Source organism: Triticum urartu, chromosome 4A (genome assembly GCF_056163025.1).
Source record: "Triticum urartu cultivar PI428250 chromosome 4A, HENAU_Tu73, whole genome shotgun sequence".
Classification (NCBI taxonomy): Eukaryota; Viridiplantae; Streptophyta; class Magnoliopsida; order Poales; family Poaceae; genus Triticum; species Triticum urartu.
The window spans coordinates 243,208,035-243,223,810 of record NC_141876.1 but is presented as its reverse complement, the minus strand read 5'-3'; positions in this window follow the sequence as shown (position 1 = coordinate 243,223,810).

The following is a 15,776-nucleotide window of genomic DNA, read 5'->3' as shown; positions in this document are numbered from 1 at the left end:
AGGCCTCGGCATCTGGACAGTCGACAATTTGGTTCTTTTTAGTTAGGAACCGAGTCTAGAATTTCCTGGCTGACTCCCCGGGCTGTTGGTTATGTGACACAAGTCATCAGCATCCGGTGGTCGCACATAAGTGCCCTGGAAGTTGTCAAGGAATGCATCTTCCAAGTTCTCCCAACTGGCAATGGAGTTTGCCGGCACGCTATTCAGCCAATGCAGAAACTGGCCCTTTGAGTTTTAGTGGGAGGTATTGATGGCATGTAGATCGTCACCGCGGGCCATGTGGATGTGGAGGAGGAAATCTTCAATCCATACCGTGGGGTTTGTTGTACCATCATATGATTCAATGTTCACGGGTTTAAACCCTTCTCAGAATTCATGATCCATTACTTTGTTGGTGAAGCATAGGGGGTGTGCGGCGCCTCTGTGCCGGGCTATATCACGACGCAGTTCATACGAGGCTTGTCTGCTGTATTCGGCCCGGCCGGATTTGCTTTTAGTATATTCAGCGTGACGGTTGTCGTCACGTGTTGGGGCACGCCCCCGTGATCCGTAGATCGATCTTGTATGTCCTGCTTTGTTCGCCAATACATCTCGCAGGTCCTGCGTGTAGCCCCGGGCCTTGCTGTTTTTGTTTGACTGGCGACGGGGTGCAGGCCGGACTTCGGGCTGATATGCCACTTTGTCTCGGCCACGAGGTGGCCGGTGAGCCGCATCATACGCAGGTAGTGTAGGCTTTAATGCTTCCTCCTCGAATTGGGGTAGCAACCTGCGCTTTGGGTAACTTTTAGTTGGGCGCTCGAGTTCGTATTCCTCAGCTCCCAGGACCTCGATCCATCTATCTGCTAGCAGCTCTTGATCAGCTTAAAGCTGCTGCTGCTTTTTCTTCAGGCTTTTTGCTGTGGCTATAAGCCGGTGCTTGAAGCGCTCCTGCTCGACGGGATCCTCAGGCATGGTAAATTCTTCATCGCCGAGGCTCACCTCATCTTCGAAGAGGGGCATGTAATTGTCATCCTCTGATTCTCCGTCTGTCGCTTGTTCCTTAGGGCTAGCTTGCCCATCCTCCCGCTCGAAACCTAGCTGAAGGGGATTGTCTTCATCTTCGGCACTATCCGCAGCGTTATTGTCTCTTGTGCCGGTATCGCTGCTTTTGCTATGGCGGGGTTCAGAGCGGCGCCGATGACGCCGGTGCTTAGATTGCTTCTCGAGGGGAATATCCTCCGTTGCCTTATTGCCCTTGCTTTCTTTCGGGGTGTCCACCATATATATATATATATATATATATATATATATCATATCATATCATATGATAAGGTGGCTGTCCAGTGCCCTGTGGGCGGTTGTTCCTGTTCTTCTCCTGCATATTCGTCCATACCGTCGATGTCTTCGGATCCGAAATCAAGCATGTCGGTTAAGTCGTCGACAGTGGCTATTAAGTGGTTGGTGGGTGGGGAATGAATTTCTTTGTCGTCCGCTTCCCACTCAAGCCGGACATAGTTCAGCCAAGGGTCTCCTGACAAGGAGAGAGACCTCAACGAATCTAGCACATCACCCAAGGGCGAGTGCTGAAAATATCCGCAGAGGTAAACTCCATTATCGGTGCCCAATCAGATTGGATAGGCACGGACGCAGGCGGTTCGGAGCCCGTGGCCGGGGACGAACCCAAGGGTCCGGTAACACAGGTCTCATAGGAGGTGAAGTCGGTATTCGGCTCTATCGCCGCTGAGTGTGCGGCCTCCGTGGCGGGGTCCATTTACCCGTCCTCGGACGGCACGATCTTCTCTGGATTGAGGGCCGGAGTAGCCACAGGTGTGATCTCCCGAACACCATCCGACGGTAGAGCTAAGTCATGCTTGTCGTGACTGTGCAGCGCACCTGACATGGGCTTGAATCCATCGAAGATCAAGTCTCTGCGGATATCAGTAGTATAGTTCAAGCTTCCAAACCTAACCTGATGGCAGTGGCGTAGCTCTCGAGCTGCTCCAGATGGCGAAGCGAGTTGGCCCGCAGTACAAAGCTGCCGAATACGAAGATCTGTCCGGGGAGAAAAACCTCACCCTGGATCACGCCGTTGCCGATGATCGAAGGAGACATCAAGCCTTTATCGTGACGGCACAGTGGAACTCTCAATGAAAGCACCAATGTCGGTGTCAAAACCGGCGGATCTCGAGTAGGGGGTCCCGAACTGTGCGTCTAAGGCTGATGGTAACAGGAGGCGGGGGACACAATGTTTACCCAGGTTCGGGCCCTCTCGATGGAGGTAATACCATACTTCCTGCTTGATTGATCTTGATGATATGAGTATTACAAGAGTTGATCTACCACGAGATCGTAGAGGCTAAACCCTAGAAGCTAGCCTATGTTTATGATTGTTGTTGTCCTACGGACTAAACCCTCCGGTTTATATAGACACCGGAGGGGGCTAGGGTTACACAGAGTCGGTTTCAGAGAAGGAGATCTGCATATCAGAATCGCCAAGCTTGCCTTCCACTCAAAGGAGAGTCCCACCCAAGCACGGGACGAAGCCTTCAATCTAGTATCTTCATAGTCCAACAGTCCGGCCAAAGAATATAGTCCGGTTGTCCGAGGACCCCTTAATCTAGGACTCCCTCACGCGGGATCGCGCGTCTTGGGGTGAAGACACCGCCTTGATACGGAGGAGGCGATGGCCCCGTGAGCAACGTGTCTTGGCGCGAGGGGAGGAGGGCAAGGCACCGAGAGGGATGGTGTAGGACAGCCCCCAGCGGCGCTGACGAGCTCGGTGATGCTGTGTAACTAGTCCTCGTAGAGGTCGTCGAACAGGCGGTAGCACAGGAGCTCGCATGCCATGAGCAGCGCGCCCTGCGTGTCCATGGGTGCCCCGCGAGCGTGAGACGATGAGCCGGCCGAAGTCAGCGACGTGGTGGCGGTGCGGATGGGTGCAGTGATGATACTTGCTACTCGTTTGCCGCCGTTTTGGTAGTAGTGTTGGAAACAGGAGATGGAGAACGATGGGGAGGCCCGCGGACAGGGGCCGTCTGAGTGAGACGGGAGGCAAGGGTGGCCGGCACTCGGCGCGGGCTCGATGCGCGTCTGACATGGATGCGGTGGAGCGATGGAACGTGGATCAATGGAAGGAAAGCTTCAGCGCACCACTACCTAGCGCACCAAATGTCGGATTTCGGGTTCCAGCAAAACCCTTGAGGTTCAAACTCTAGGGTGCGCATGAAGATCTCTCCTCCCCTAGCTCACGCTCTCACCACAATCTCAAAACTATGCATGACGAACTCGCAAAACAAAGGACATCAGGTTTATACTAGTTCGGGCCACTGATGTGGTGTAATACCCAACTCCAGTGTGGTGTGGTGGATTGCGTCTTGGGCTGAGGATGAACAAGTACAAGGGAATAATATCCTCCTGTGGAGTGGTGTCCTTGAGCTTGGTGAGCTAGAGTGGTTGAGGATGGTCTGAATGGTCCAGGGCTCGTCCCCACCTACTGTGGTGGCTAGTCTTATTTATAGAGGCCCTAGTCCTCTACCCAAATGTAGGCGGGAAGGGATCCAACAAGGACCAAATTTGAAGGTAGACAACTAGTACAAGTTATCCTGACAAAAGGTGGTCTTCGCCTGCCAAAGGATATGGTGGTGATGCCGTTCTGGGCTCCACAGTGACCTCCGTCTTGCTGTCCTACTGGTCCTGGTCTTGTTGCCTGATGCCTCGGGACTCCTCGCCTGCGCTTGCCTCTTTAAAACCAAAGAGGAAACGAGTACACTGCGCGAGCTGGCGCCTGCCTAGTGCCCGCCTAGCCTTGGTCGTCATGGCTTGCGCCATAGGGACCTCGCGAGGTGCCCCCACCCTGATCTCTCTGCCCCTCGCGAGCGAGCCCGATGAGGCCACCCCCGAGGAGGTCTTGCGTTATCCGCCTTGTGAGGCTTGGCCCCTCGCGAGGGTCCTGAGTGTTCTTTGATGAACATGGATCGTACAGGGCCGCTAGTGGAGCCACACCGTGGGCTGCAGGCAGGCAAGTCTGGGGGCCCCCGTTCCCAGGACGCTGACAATGGCATGTGTATAAAGGAGAGGGGAGTGGTAGGAGAAAGGTGGGTGAGTGCTACAGATCGGCGACTGACGTGTGGGTCCAGATACACCACGTGGGACGAGTGTGAGAGAGTGGTACGAGGGTTTCAGGTGGAAAAAGGATTTGGAGGCCTAGGTGGGCTGCTCCGGATGCGCTGATGCTGGGCCGCTGCCGGGCTGCTCTCTGCTGCTGCTCTTTCTTTCTATTCTATTTCTTCAATGAGAAATAAAAGAGAAACAAAATGCACTGATGGATAGGAGAGTGGTGTATGAGGTATGAAAGTATCCTCATTGCCCTAGTGTTATGTGGAATTTGATAAAAATGAGTTGGGCATTTTAAGAGGCAGATAAATAAATCAAGCTTGAATTAAATTCAAACTTGCTCCATTTTTGAACCCAAACAAAACAACTCAAAAATCTATGATACATGATAGAGAGGTAGAAAGCATGGCCTAAGATTTATAGGAAAAATGTGGACATTTATCTTGGCCGAAAAAAATGCCATTTGGGAATATAGCCAAATTGAAAGAAGAAGGAGGTGATGGTGCATGGCTAGCGTTGAGAGAGATAGCAAAGGGGTTTGAGAACAGCACCATACATAGAGAAAGTAAAACAACAAGATGAATCTCACAATGCACATGATGAGCATGATGAAATGCAAAATGACAAGGACACAAATGCAATATGACCATGATGGGCATGGCAATGAGATATAACGAAATGATGAACATGATGCAACAAGCAGAATATGACAATCACACTCATCAATCAAGGCAACAAACAGTTGAAACACACAACGACAACGGTATAAATGGAAGGCATCTCGAGCATCAGTCTCGGGGCGTCACTACTCTCCTCCACTAACATAAGATCTCGTCCCGAGATCTTAGGAATGAGACGGAAGAGAAAGAGGATAAGGTGAAATAAGAATGCAAGAGAGAAGATGAACAAAGTCGAGAGCACCCAGGTAGAAAAGAGGAACGACGATTATGACGAGAATCAAAAGCCCGAGGAATTAGAATGATTCGAAACCACTCCGGCCAAAAGAGATGAAAAAGGAATAAGAAAGAAAGAATTCAGATAGCATCCGAGTAGAAAAGGAAAGCAAAGATTGACAAGAAAAAGGTCTTTAGAAGACGACTTGACACTCCGATGAAATGGATAAGTAAGGAACGAACTAGATGATGGATGAAAAGAGCAACATCACACTACCTCCGGAACGGAAGAATAGAAGGTAATCATTGGATTGAGAAGCATCATTGCATCATTGCAAGGAAGGATTGAACGGAGTTGTTGGAAATTCAACAATGAAAAGAATAAGCTTGTTGTGGGATTATGAAAAACATGTCAACACTTGAGGTGAATTTCTTCCACTACCAAATTATTGAATAGCTGAGAAAAATGAAGAAATGCAAAACTTCACTTTAAAGAATAGGGAGAATTAATTGCACTCCGAGACACAAGAAGAAAAGATACTTGCGCTCCTCCAACAAAAATCTTGATGAACACTTGAAGAATGGATTAGATCCTTACGAACCACTGTGAAGAACTCCGGTAACAAAAGGATGATGAGATAGAATTGAGGGATGAAAATAATAATATTAAATCCTTGCGATGATTTAGATGGAGCTTCGCGACGAGACATGCTAGAAAACTTGGAACTCTGAATAAGAAAAGATGAACTTAGAACGAGAAATTATTCATCATGAACAATCTCCGAAGGAAACAATCAATCAACTTGTTGAAAGAAGAATAATAATTATGTTATGCTTATCCTCATCAATTTCTAATTGATGACAAATAGATCTGGCATGCAACTTATTCCTCTTGAAAAGGATTGATTTAATATGTAGCGTAAACTTGGGAAGGTCTTCCTGAACCGCCGGCAGGATTGGAAAGGACGAATGAATTGATATGGCAACAAAGGAAAAGGAATCTTGAACGAACAACTATAAAAATTTGAAACTGAATGAAGAAAGAGAATTCCTCGCCAAGAAGAATTAGGCCAAGCACGAAGATACTCCAAGGAATTTAGGGACAAAAGAAATAAGATATCGCGAACTAAGTAAAGAATACTTGACAGACGGGCCGGGATAATTGGATAAAGTTAGATGGAATGTGAGGACGAAGAATTGTTCTGGAATTGCTAGCTCCGGATGATCGCGGAAGGAAATGAACTCATGAAATGCATCAGATCAATAAGAAAAGAATTTTTGGCAAACGGAATAATTCGAGTGGATAACATGGAGCTAGCACCATGAATCTTCGAGAGAACGGACAAGATTTAAAGGAAAACTATTCTTTAGACTTCAAATTTTGAGAATGACGATGAGGGACACCACCAACATTGTTGAGATACTCCGCGAAAATGAAAAACGAAGAGATTGAGCTGACAATGAAAATAATTTGAAATCGATCTTGAAAAAGCATATGACTGATGAAATTCATTCTTACGTCAATCTTCGAATAGAATTTGATAATAACTCCACGAAAATTAGAAGAGCCAGGTAAGATCCTGGGGATAAACCTGTGGGTTATGGGCCCACTCGAGAACCATTGAAAAATATTGAAAAGAGATGATGCACCAAAATGACTTGAATGACGCGACAACCTCGAATTAATTCAAAGGAAAACATTAATCTTCTGAGATGTCTTCATAATGATTAAATGGCGAGAGGCGAACGAGCATGGGGAAACATTTGAGCGAAGAAAAGAATATGAGCAACACCGAGAACATGAATTGTATCCACCGGAAAAGAGAAGAAGGATGATTAACTAGGCAAGAATTCACCAGTTTAGATAGTTGAGGAAAGACTGAAGAGGCTACACACGAATGAAATTGATGCTCGAATAGAGGCTCAGACTCTGGGAATAAAAGGGGTGGGAGGGCGGGTAAAACAAAGGCAACTTGGAATGGGGAACCGACCAATAACTTGAAGAGGAAAACACCAGATGAAATAATTGAGGCTGGATACTCGATTAAGGACTTCGGCTCCGAGAAGAAAATGGGAGGGAGGGTGGGAAAAGAAAGACAACTTCAGATAACATTGTTTATCTTCGGACAGGGAAACAACATTATTGAGATAGAACTGAGGACTGATCTTGCAAAAGACAAAGAGGGTCGAATCAACTCGAAGAGAAGTGCGTCGGATGAAAAGACGATTGAGAACACAAGGATCGAAAGAGGCCTGCGTGACCCTAAAGAAATTGAAGGGGGAGAGGAGTAAGCCAAAATACCTACGTCAAGATTTCTCACCATAGCGATGAAGGGGCTGATGAGTAAAAAGAAGTCCTATATATAACTAGATTCCAAAATATTTTGCTTCTATACTCGACAACGGACAACTACGATCAATCAAGGGGGCTCCTATGGTCAGTCGAGGCTCTAATACCAACTTGTCACGCCCAATATGCGATCCGATCGGAGAGGAACTCGAAGGTCCCACCAAGGATAGAGCCGCATATTGAAACGCTTTTCCAAGGTGGATATCATTACATTGTACCATTACATAATAGATGGGGATACATACAAAGGGCATACAAATGCCACAAGAATATATCAAACATCATACATGAGAATGACATCTGACTACGGATGCAACACAAACATAAACTCAAATGACATCCACCCTGCTAGCCAAGGCTATCGAATAGGAAACTATCCCAAGATCAACGAAGAAGAAGAACTCCAAAACAAGTAGACATCGCTCTCACGTCATGATCATCGCATTACCTGTACCTGCAACTATTGTTGTACTAATATGTGAGCCACGAGGACTCAGCAATCCCATTAGAATGGGTATCTAGACTAGCAAAGCTTAATGGGAATGGAAAGGATAGGTGGTAAGGCTGCAGCAGCACTAAGCATTGTATGGTGGCTAACTAACGAGTACAAGAGTAAGATGAGAAGCTACGCAAATGGTCGCAAACTAGTAATGATCAATAAGTGATCCTGAACTACTTACGTTCAAATATAACCCCAACGTGTTCTCTTCTCGAACTGACCAGAAAAGAGACGGTCATGGTTACACACGCGGTTGCTGTATTTTAATTCAGATCTGGTGTCAAGTTCTCTACAACCTGATATTAAAAATTCCCATCCGCCACATAACCGTGGGCATGGCCCTCGAAAGTTTAAACCCTGCAGGGGTGTCCCAACTTAGCCCATGACAAGCTCAGGATCCATAGAGAGAATCCTCCATCTCAGGACCCTCTGATCAGACTCGGAATCCCGATGCACAAGACATTTCGACCACGGTAAAACAAATCCAGCAAGACCTCCCAGCGTGCAACACCCTGATAGTAGCCGCGCCTATCTCATCTCAGGCCATGCCCGAATGAGAAGTATGTACGGCAACCGAAAACCCCGGGTGAAGGGGTGGCACCGCAAAGTGGCTCTGTTTTGGACGAACACCATCAGCACTGGCCCCCCTGTATTATGTTGAATTACACCTCGGGTAGCGCTAACTCCCTATGCGTCAAATTTAATATCATGTTTAGTTATTATGTTGGGAAAATGGTAAAACCAATGTTGGGCCTTGTTGGAAGAGTTTTATTCAAAGCGAACTGTCAAGAGGGGCCCATAAACGCTCACCGTGTTAGGGACGCAAAATCAAGGAACATAACACCGGTATGATGGAAACCAAGGCAGCAAGAGTGGAACAAAACACCAATCAAAAGGTTAAGCCTTCCACCCTTTACCAAGTATATAGATGCATTAATTAAATAAGAGATATAGTGATATCCCAAGATATCCATGCCCCAACATGGAACAAACTGCAACTGGACCTACAACTAGCATCTCTATAAGAGGGGCTGAGCACAGCGGTAACATAGCCAAACAACGATTTGCTGGGAAGGTGGAAAAGGTTAGAGGCTGTTTCACGACATATTGGGAGGCTTGATAAACAAGTGGTAGGTAGAGCGACATAGCGATAGCATCGAGACAACTAGCAAAGCAAAGATAGTTGTGCGATCCAAGGTGATGGTCATCTCGCCTGAAATCCCGCTAGGAAGAAGATCGAGTCCAAGAAATAGACGAACCAACGTAGTCGAACGAATCCTCTCAATCGCAACATGACCGGAACTATCGAGAGGAAGCGCAACCGGAAAGAAGCAAACCTCATGGTAAACAACCATCACATAAACATGGCATGATGCACAATCAAGTATGATGCATGACAAGATTAAATGTTGTTACTCATGGCAAGAGATGAAGCATATGCAAACTACCTACCTAGGCAAGTTTAAATGAGGTCGGAAACACTAATAACAATTCCAGAAACTCCCCATATGCATATTTCAAATTTGCTCCTGTTCCGCCTGAACCATATTTTAGAGTTGTTAAACAGCAAAAGTACGTGCATCAAGTTAATCTATGCATTTTTTTAAAAGTTACATATAAATTTTATTTAATTCAGAGCTACGGTTATTTAGTTATGAAATAAACCATTTCAACATGTCACTTACACCAATTAATGCAAACAACAACTTTAACCATTTTAGACATGGATGAAAGTTGCATATAATGAAAGTACATGAAATTCTGAGCAAGATGCATATATGACATGTTTTATTATGATGCATGTTTAATGGCATTTCTGAAAATATTCATGCACTGGATATATGCCAAAAATTGCAGCAAGAAAAAGACCATCTGCAGGCTGAATGCAACGCACTGTGCAAGCCTAGCAGCAGATCTGGCCCGAAGCAGATGTGGGTGTGCAAAATAATAATAATAGGAAAACAGAGCAAAATGGCGGCTGGCTAGGACTTGATCCCGCGATCTCATGCATAGAGGTGCAGAGCGCTAACCAACTGGCCTAACTGAGTGTTTGTGATTAGGATTGGGCATAGATCCTTTTGAATAAGAAGAGGCTCAGTCTTGGAAATGGCATGAATGCACAGCATCTTGCCGGAGATGATGGCAAGGAAAGAAGTGGCTGCTGATGCAGCAGAACACTGATGGGGGAGCGGGTTTGGAAGGTGGATGCAAAGGCGGCGAGGTAGGCGCAGAAAAGGTTCTGGTGTGCGGGATCTTAAGGATGACCCTTTCTTCTACATGGCGGCTGGCTATCCCTCACCGGTGATAGGAACAAGCAGCGGCGACTACTGCGACTACCAAGCGCCGACGGGAGTTTAGAAAAGCCTTGCGGTGGCTGTGGTGCGATGTGTGTGATATGCAGGAAGGGCTTGAGCGCGTGGAGCTATGGTTGCTTGCGCGTGCACGTGCGTGCAGATAAAACAGAGCAACCTCGCTGATGACCAAGATGATGGCGGAGGTCTCGCGGGAATTACCTCTCGACGTGCTCGAGATGCAAGGAGTGTGCGTGGTGTGCTCATCGTGTGAATCCACACCTCCGCACGTGCCATACATCTCCGAACGTCGATGGAAACGATGCCGGTGACGAGCAGCCACGGAGACGTGCATCGGGTGTGGATGGGTCAGGCCTATAGATGCTACGGCTACTACGAAACACGGCGAAACCTCGCCGACGAGAATGCAAAGATGCAAAAGGACGAACCAGATGTCACCAGAACGAGGCCGGCAACGTGGTCATGGTGCAAGAACTATCGGGCATGCGAGCAAACGACGACAGAGGATGCAGTCGATGGGGAAAAAGGTTCGGGGAAGCGTGGATGCTCACATAGGGTTGGTTGGTGGAGTTGATCAAGCTCGGGGACGACCGGTGGCGAAAAATTCCGATGATGATGTCCCAGACCCGAGGAAGAAGGAGAGGAACAGGACAGCGTCTTGGCATTCCACGGCGATGAAGAGGACGTCGGGGAGGAAGCGCTAGAGTCCTTGAAGAAGCGAGTGTACACAGCGGAGACTAAGGCAAGGGTCGCAACACTCCTTGCAGAAGTAGACGGCGACGAAGGGAAGGATGATCGTGCCGGAGAAGAGCTCGGGCTCTCTCCAGCCATGGCATCAGCGAAGCGTGGGTGACCTATCTGGAGCGGTGGCAGAGCGGAGGAATGGAGGAATGGGAAGAGGAAACCCTACGGGGCCGCAGGGCCGCTATATAGGGGCGCGGGCATGGCTGGTTCGACCACGGTGGCCATGGCATGCCTATAAAGGAGAGGGGAGAGGTAGGATAAAGGTGGGTGAGTGCTAAAAATCAGCAACTGACACGTGGGTCCAGATACGCCACGTGGGACGGGTGAGAGAGAGGGCTACAAGGGTGTCAGGTGGAAAAAGGATCTGGAGGCCTAGGAGGACTGCTCCGGGTGCGCTGATGTTGGGCCGCTGTCGGGCTGCTCTTTGCTACTGCTCTTTCTTTCTATTCTATTTCTTCAACCAGAAATAAAAGAGAAACAAAATGCACTGATGGATAGGAGAGTGGCGTGCGAGGTATGAAAATATCTTCATTGCCATGGTGTTATGTGGAATTGGATAAAATTGAGTTGGGCATTTTTAGAGGCAAACAATAAATCAAGTTTGAATTAAATTCAAACATTCTCCATTTTTGAACCCAACCAAAACAAATCAAATATGTATGATACTTGACAGAGAGTTAGGAAACATGGTCTAAGATTTATAGGAAAAATGTGGACATTTATCTTGGACGGAAAAATGCCACTTGGGAATATTGCCAAATTGAAAGAAGAAGGAGGTGATGGTGCATGGCTAGGGTTGAGAGAGATAGCAAAGGGGTTTAAGAACAACACCATACATAGAGCAAGTAAAACAACAAGATGAATCTCACAATGCACTATGAAATGCTAAATGACAAGAACACAAATGCAATATGACAATGCTCGGCTTGGCAATGCAATATAACCAAATGATGAACATGATGCAAGAAGTAAAATATCACAATGGCACACATCAATCATGGCAACCAACAGTTCAAACACACAACAACAACAGGATAAATGGAAGGCATCTGGAGCATTGGTCTCGGGGCGTCACACAGACGCTATGGCGCAATCTCAGTTGCTACTGAGGTTTCCGCTAGCGGGCGAGCAGATGGATGAATGGCGCGCCACCATCCAATGCTTGCTCGGTTCTGCCGAAGCTGGAGGCTCACGACAAGTTGGCCCACGACGACCTCCCCAAGCGACAGCAACCGCCCGTATCGTTGGCCGAACTAAGGGGCCCGTCCCCATGGTGCAGTGCCCAACATGGCAGTCGACGCGGGAGGAGCTGAATCAAGACCTCGACAACATCTCGATGGCCTCTTCTGACCCTCGAGCATGTCCAGGCCAATGTTGAGCCCCGGAGGATAGGTGGCAGGGAGACGTGCGCGTTATCATAGATCGGTGCCGTGACGACCTCCGCCAGACCGACGGGTGCGGCGTCCTCAATGTCGACGAGCCTGCACTCGGTGTTGGCTGGTGCCTTCCTTTTGAGGTCGGTTGCCCTGCCTTTACACGAGAGCTGCGGCAAGTCCGTTGGCCGTCCATTCGCACGTTCGAGCCAGAGATACCTGAGAAGTACGACGGGAGGGTGAACCCGGTAGAGTTCCTGAGCATCTACACAATTGTTGTTCAAGCCTCTGGGGGAAGAGATGAGAAGGTGTTCGCCAACTACTTCCCTTTGGCCCTCAAGTCCAACGTGAAGTCTTGGCTGATGAACCTGCCGGAGAACTCCATTTTGTCATGGGCATTCCTATGCCACAAGTTCACCAGTGCCTTCACCGATGGCCACCAAGAGCCCGGCAGGCCCAACGACCTACAACTTCTCCAGCAAAAGGAAGGAGAAACTCTCCGTAAGTATTTACAGAGATTCAGTAAAGTTCATAGGAATATTCCAAATATCCATTCGGCAGTCGTTATAGCAGCCTTCCAGTCCAATTTGCGCAACTGTCTCATTCAATCTAACATGAATGTACGATTTCCCAAGACTGCGAAGGAGCTATACACGCTGGTGGATAAGTGTGCTTGGATGGAGGAGAGAAGAAAGTTGCCCGAAGAGGAGGATTGTATCAATGTTGATTCAGAGGATGAAGATGAATCAACCAGTCAGAGGAAGGTTAAGAAGCACAGTAAGAAGCCAAGAGAAGGAAGTATGTGATGATGTGAGTGATGAAGGGAATAAAGAGGAAACCAGTGAGAAGAAATTTCAGAAGGCCACTGATGGCCTATGCATTGATGGGGGTGCATCTTTGCATGCCTCCCACCACCAACTCAAGTGATGGGCACAAGAGATCAATGCCGTGGAGCCAGCACTAGAGGCCCAGAAACTGCTCAAATGGTCTCGCACGCCAATCATCTTTGATGAGGAGGATCATCCTGGCGGCACCACCACGGTAGGATGATTGCCATTGTTGGTCTCCCCGACAATTTGCAACCTCAAGGTCACAAAGATGTTAGTTCATGGAGGGGCCGGGATGAATCCGATTTCCCAGATAGTCATCAACAGGCTTCAAATAGGAGAAGAAGAGCTAGAGGTTACCAGCATGTTTCTAGGAGTTAACCTCGGCAGTCACGATTACGTTGCCGATGACATTTGGGGGAGATCTGAACTACCGGACAGAGAAAGTTGTGTTTGATGTGGTTTATCTCCCCCTGCCGTACAATGTGATTCTTGGGCGCCCAGCCCTGGCCAAGTTCATGGCAGCATTGCACAATGCTTATAACACTCTGAAGATGCCTGTACCACTAGGAGTCATCACTATCCCATCAGATGAGAAGGATGCAATTATCTACGTGGACAAGATGTACAGGGATGCAGTCCCAACAGAGGCTGCGGCAGCAACAGCTCCCGCCAAGGAAAGAAAAAGAAAGAAAAGGGATTGTAGGACCTCTAGCAAGGAGTCCGGGAAGCGTGCCCCCTCCGAGTGCACGACACCCATTGATGATGTGTCGGAGTGTTCCAACAGCAAGAGGTCCAAGGTTGCTGCACCCCAAATGAAGAAGGTCCTGGCAGGGCTAGCTGGCGTTGACTGCACTTTCACCATCAGCGCCCCCCTTGATGACAAATAGGAAAGCGTGCTCGTTGCCTTCCCGCGGGTGAATATCGATGTGTTTGCCTGGCAACCATTTGATATCCTCGGTGTTCCCAGGGAGGTAATCGAGCACCACCTTGTTGTCTGCCCACATGCCTGACCTGTCAAGCAGAAAGCCCGGAAGCAGGCCTTCGAAAGGCAGCAGTTCATTGCCGAGGAAATCAAGATACTTGAGGCAGCTGGTTTGGTTAGAGGAGTACTACATCCTACATGGCTAGCAAATCCAGTGGTAGTCTGGAAGGCAAATGGGAAATGGAGGCTTTGCATTGATTTCACAGATCTCAACAAGGCTTTCCTGGAGGACCCATTTCCCTTGCCGCGTACCGACCAGATTGTGGATTCCACTTCAGGGTGTGATTTGATCTGCTTTTTGGACGCGTATTCCAGATATCACCAGATCTTTATGCCCAAAGAAGATGAAGAGAAGACATTCTGCATCACTCGATGTGGATTTGGAGGAGACATTTGCTAATCTGCACAAGATCATTTGAAGCTTAATCCGCAGAAATATGTGTTTGGTGTCCCCTCCGGCAAGCTGCTTGGTTTCTTCGTGTCCCATCAAGGGATCAAAGCTAACCCCGACAAGATTAAAGCCATCGAGAAGATTCAAGTGCCAAGGGCAGTCAAGGATGTGAGGCACTTGATGGGATGTGTTGCCGCGCTGAGTAGGTTCATTTCCATGTCTTCCGAGCGTGCCCTGTTGTTCTTTAAAATTTTGAAGAAGGCAAGACCTATGAAGTGGACCTCGAAAGCAGACACAGCTCTACAGGAGTTGAAGGCCTACCTATCATATGTGCCTACCTTGGTTACACCTATACCCCAAGACCCGTTCTTGCTACAATTGGCGGCAACCAACCAAGTGGTCAGTGTGGCCTTGGTAGCACAGCGATAAGTAGACGAGGCAGAAACTGGACAGATTACAGCAGAGTCAGAAAAGGATAAGGACATCAGTGAGTACATCAACGAGGGCAACCCCAAGGACGCGGCAAGGAATAAAGTGGTTCACCGCCAAGTGTACTTCGCCAGCTCCTTGTTACAAGGGGCTAGGTTGAGGTACTCTAGCATGCAAAATTTGGTCTTTGGTCTCATTATGGCCTCAAGGAAACTGCGCCACTACTTCAAAGCCCATGAGATCATGGTTTTCACTAGTTTTCCGTTGCAAAGGATACTCCGAAATCCTGAGGCTACAGGCATAATAGTGGAGTGGGCTTTGGAGTTATCCAGCTTTGGTTTGAAGTATGAGAGCACATCAACTATTCAAAGCAAGGCAGTGCAGAGTTTATTGCAAAATGGACGCCAACCCATAATGAGGATGTTGGATGTGGGGTTCCGGTAAACCCTTAAGGTTGGAACATTGGGGTGCGCGCGAAGTCTTTCCCTCCTACCAATCTACGCCCTAGCTCAGTAAGATCTCGTGGACGAACTCGATGAACTAGCAACACAGAAAGACACGAGGTTTATACTGGTTCGGGCCACCGTTGTGGTGTAATACCCTACTCGAGTGTGGTGGTGGTGGATTGCCTCTAGGGCTAATGATGAACAGTACAAGGGAAGAACAGCCTCCTGAGGTTGAGGTGTTCTTGAGCTCGGTGAGCTTGCGTGTGTGAGGATGGTATGAATGATCCGTCTCCCTCTCCCTCTCTCTTTGTGGTGGCTTGCTCTACTTATATAGGCCCTGGTCCTCTTCCCAAATATCAATCGGGAAGGGAGCCAACAATGGCGGGCCAATTTGAAGGGGGACAGCTAGTACAAGCTATCCTGACAAAAGTGGTC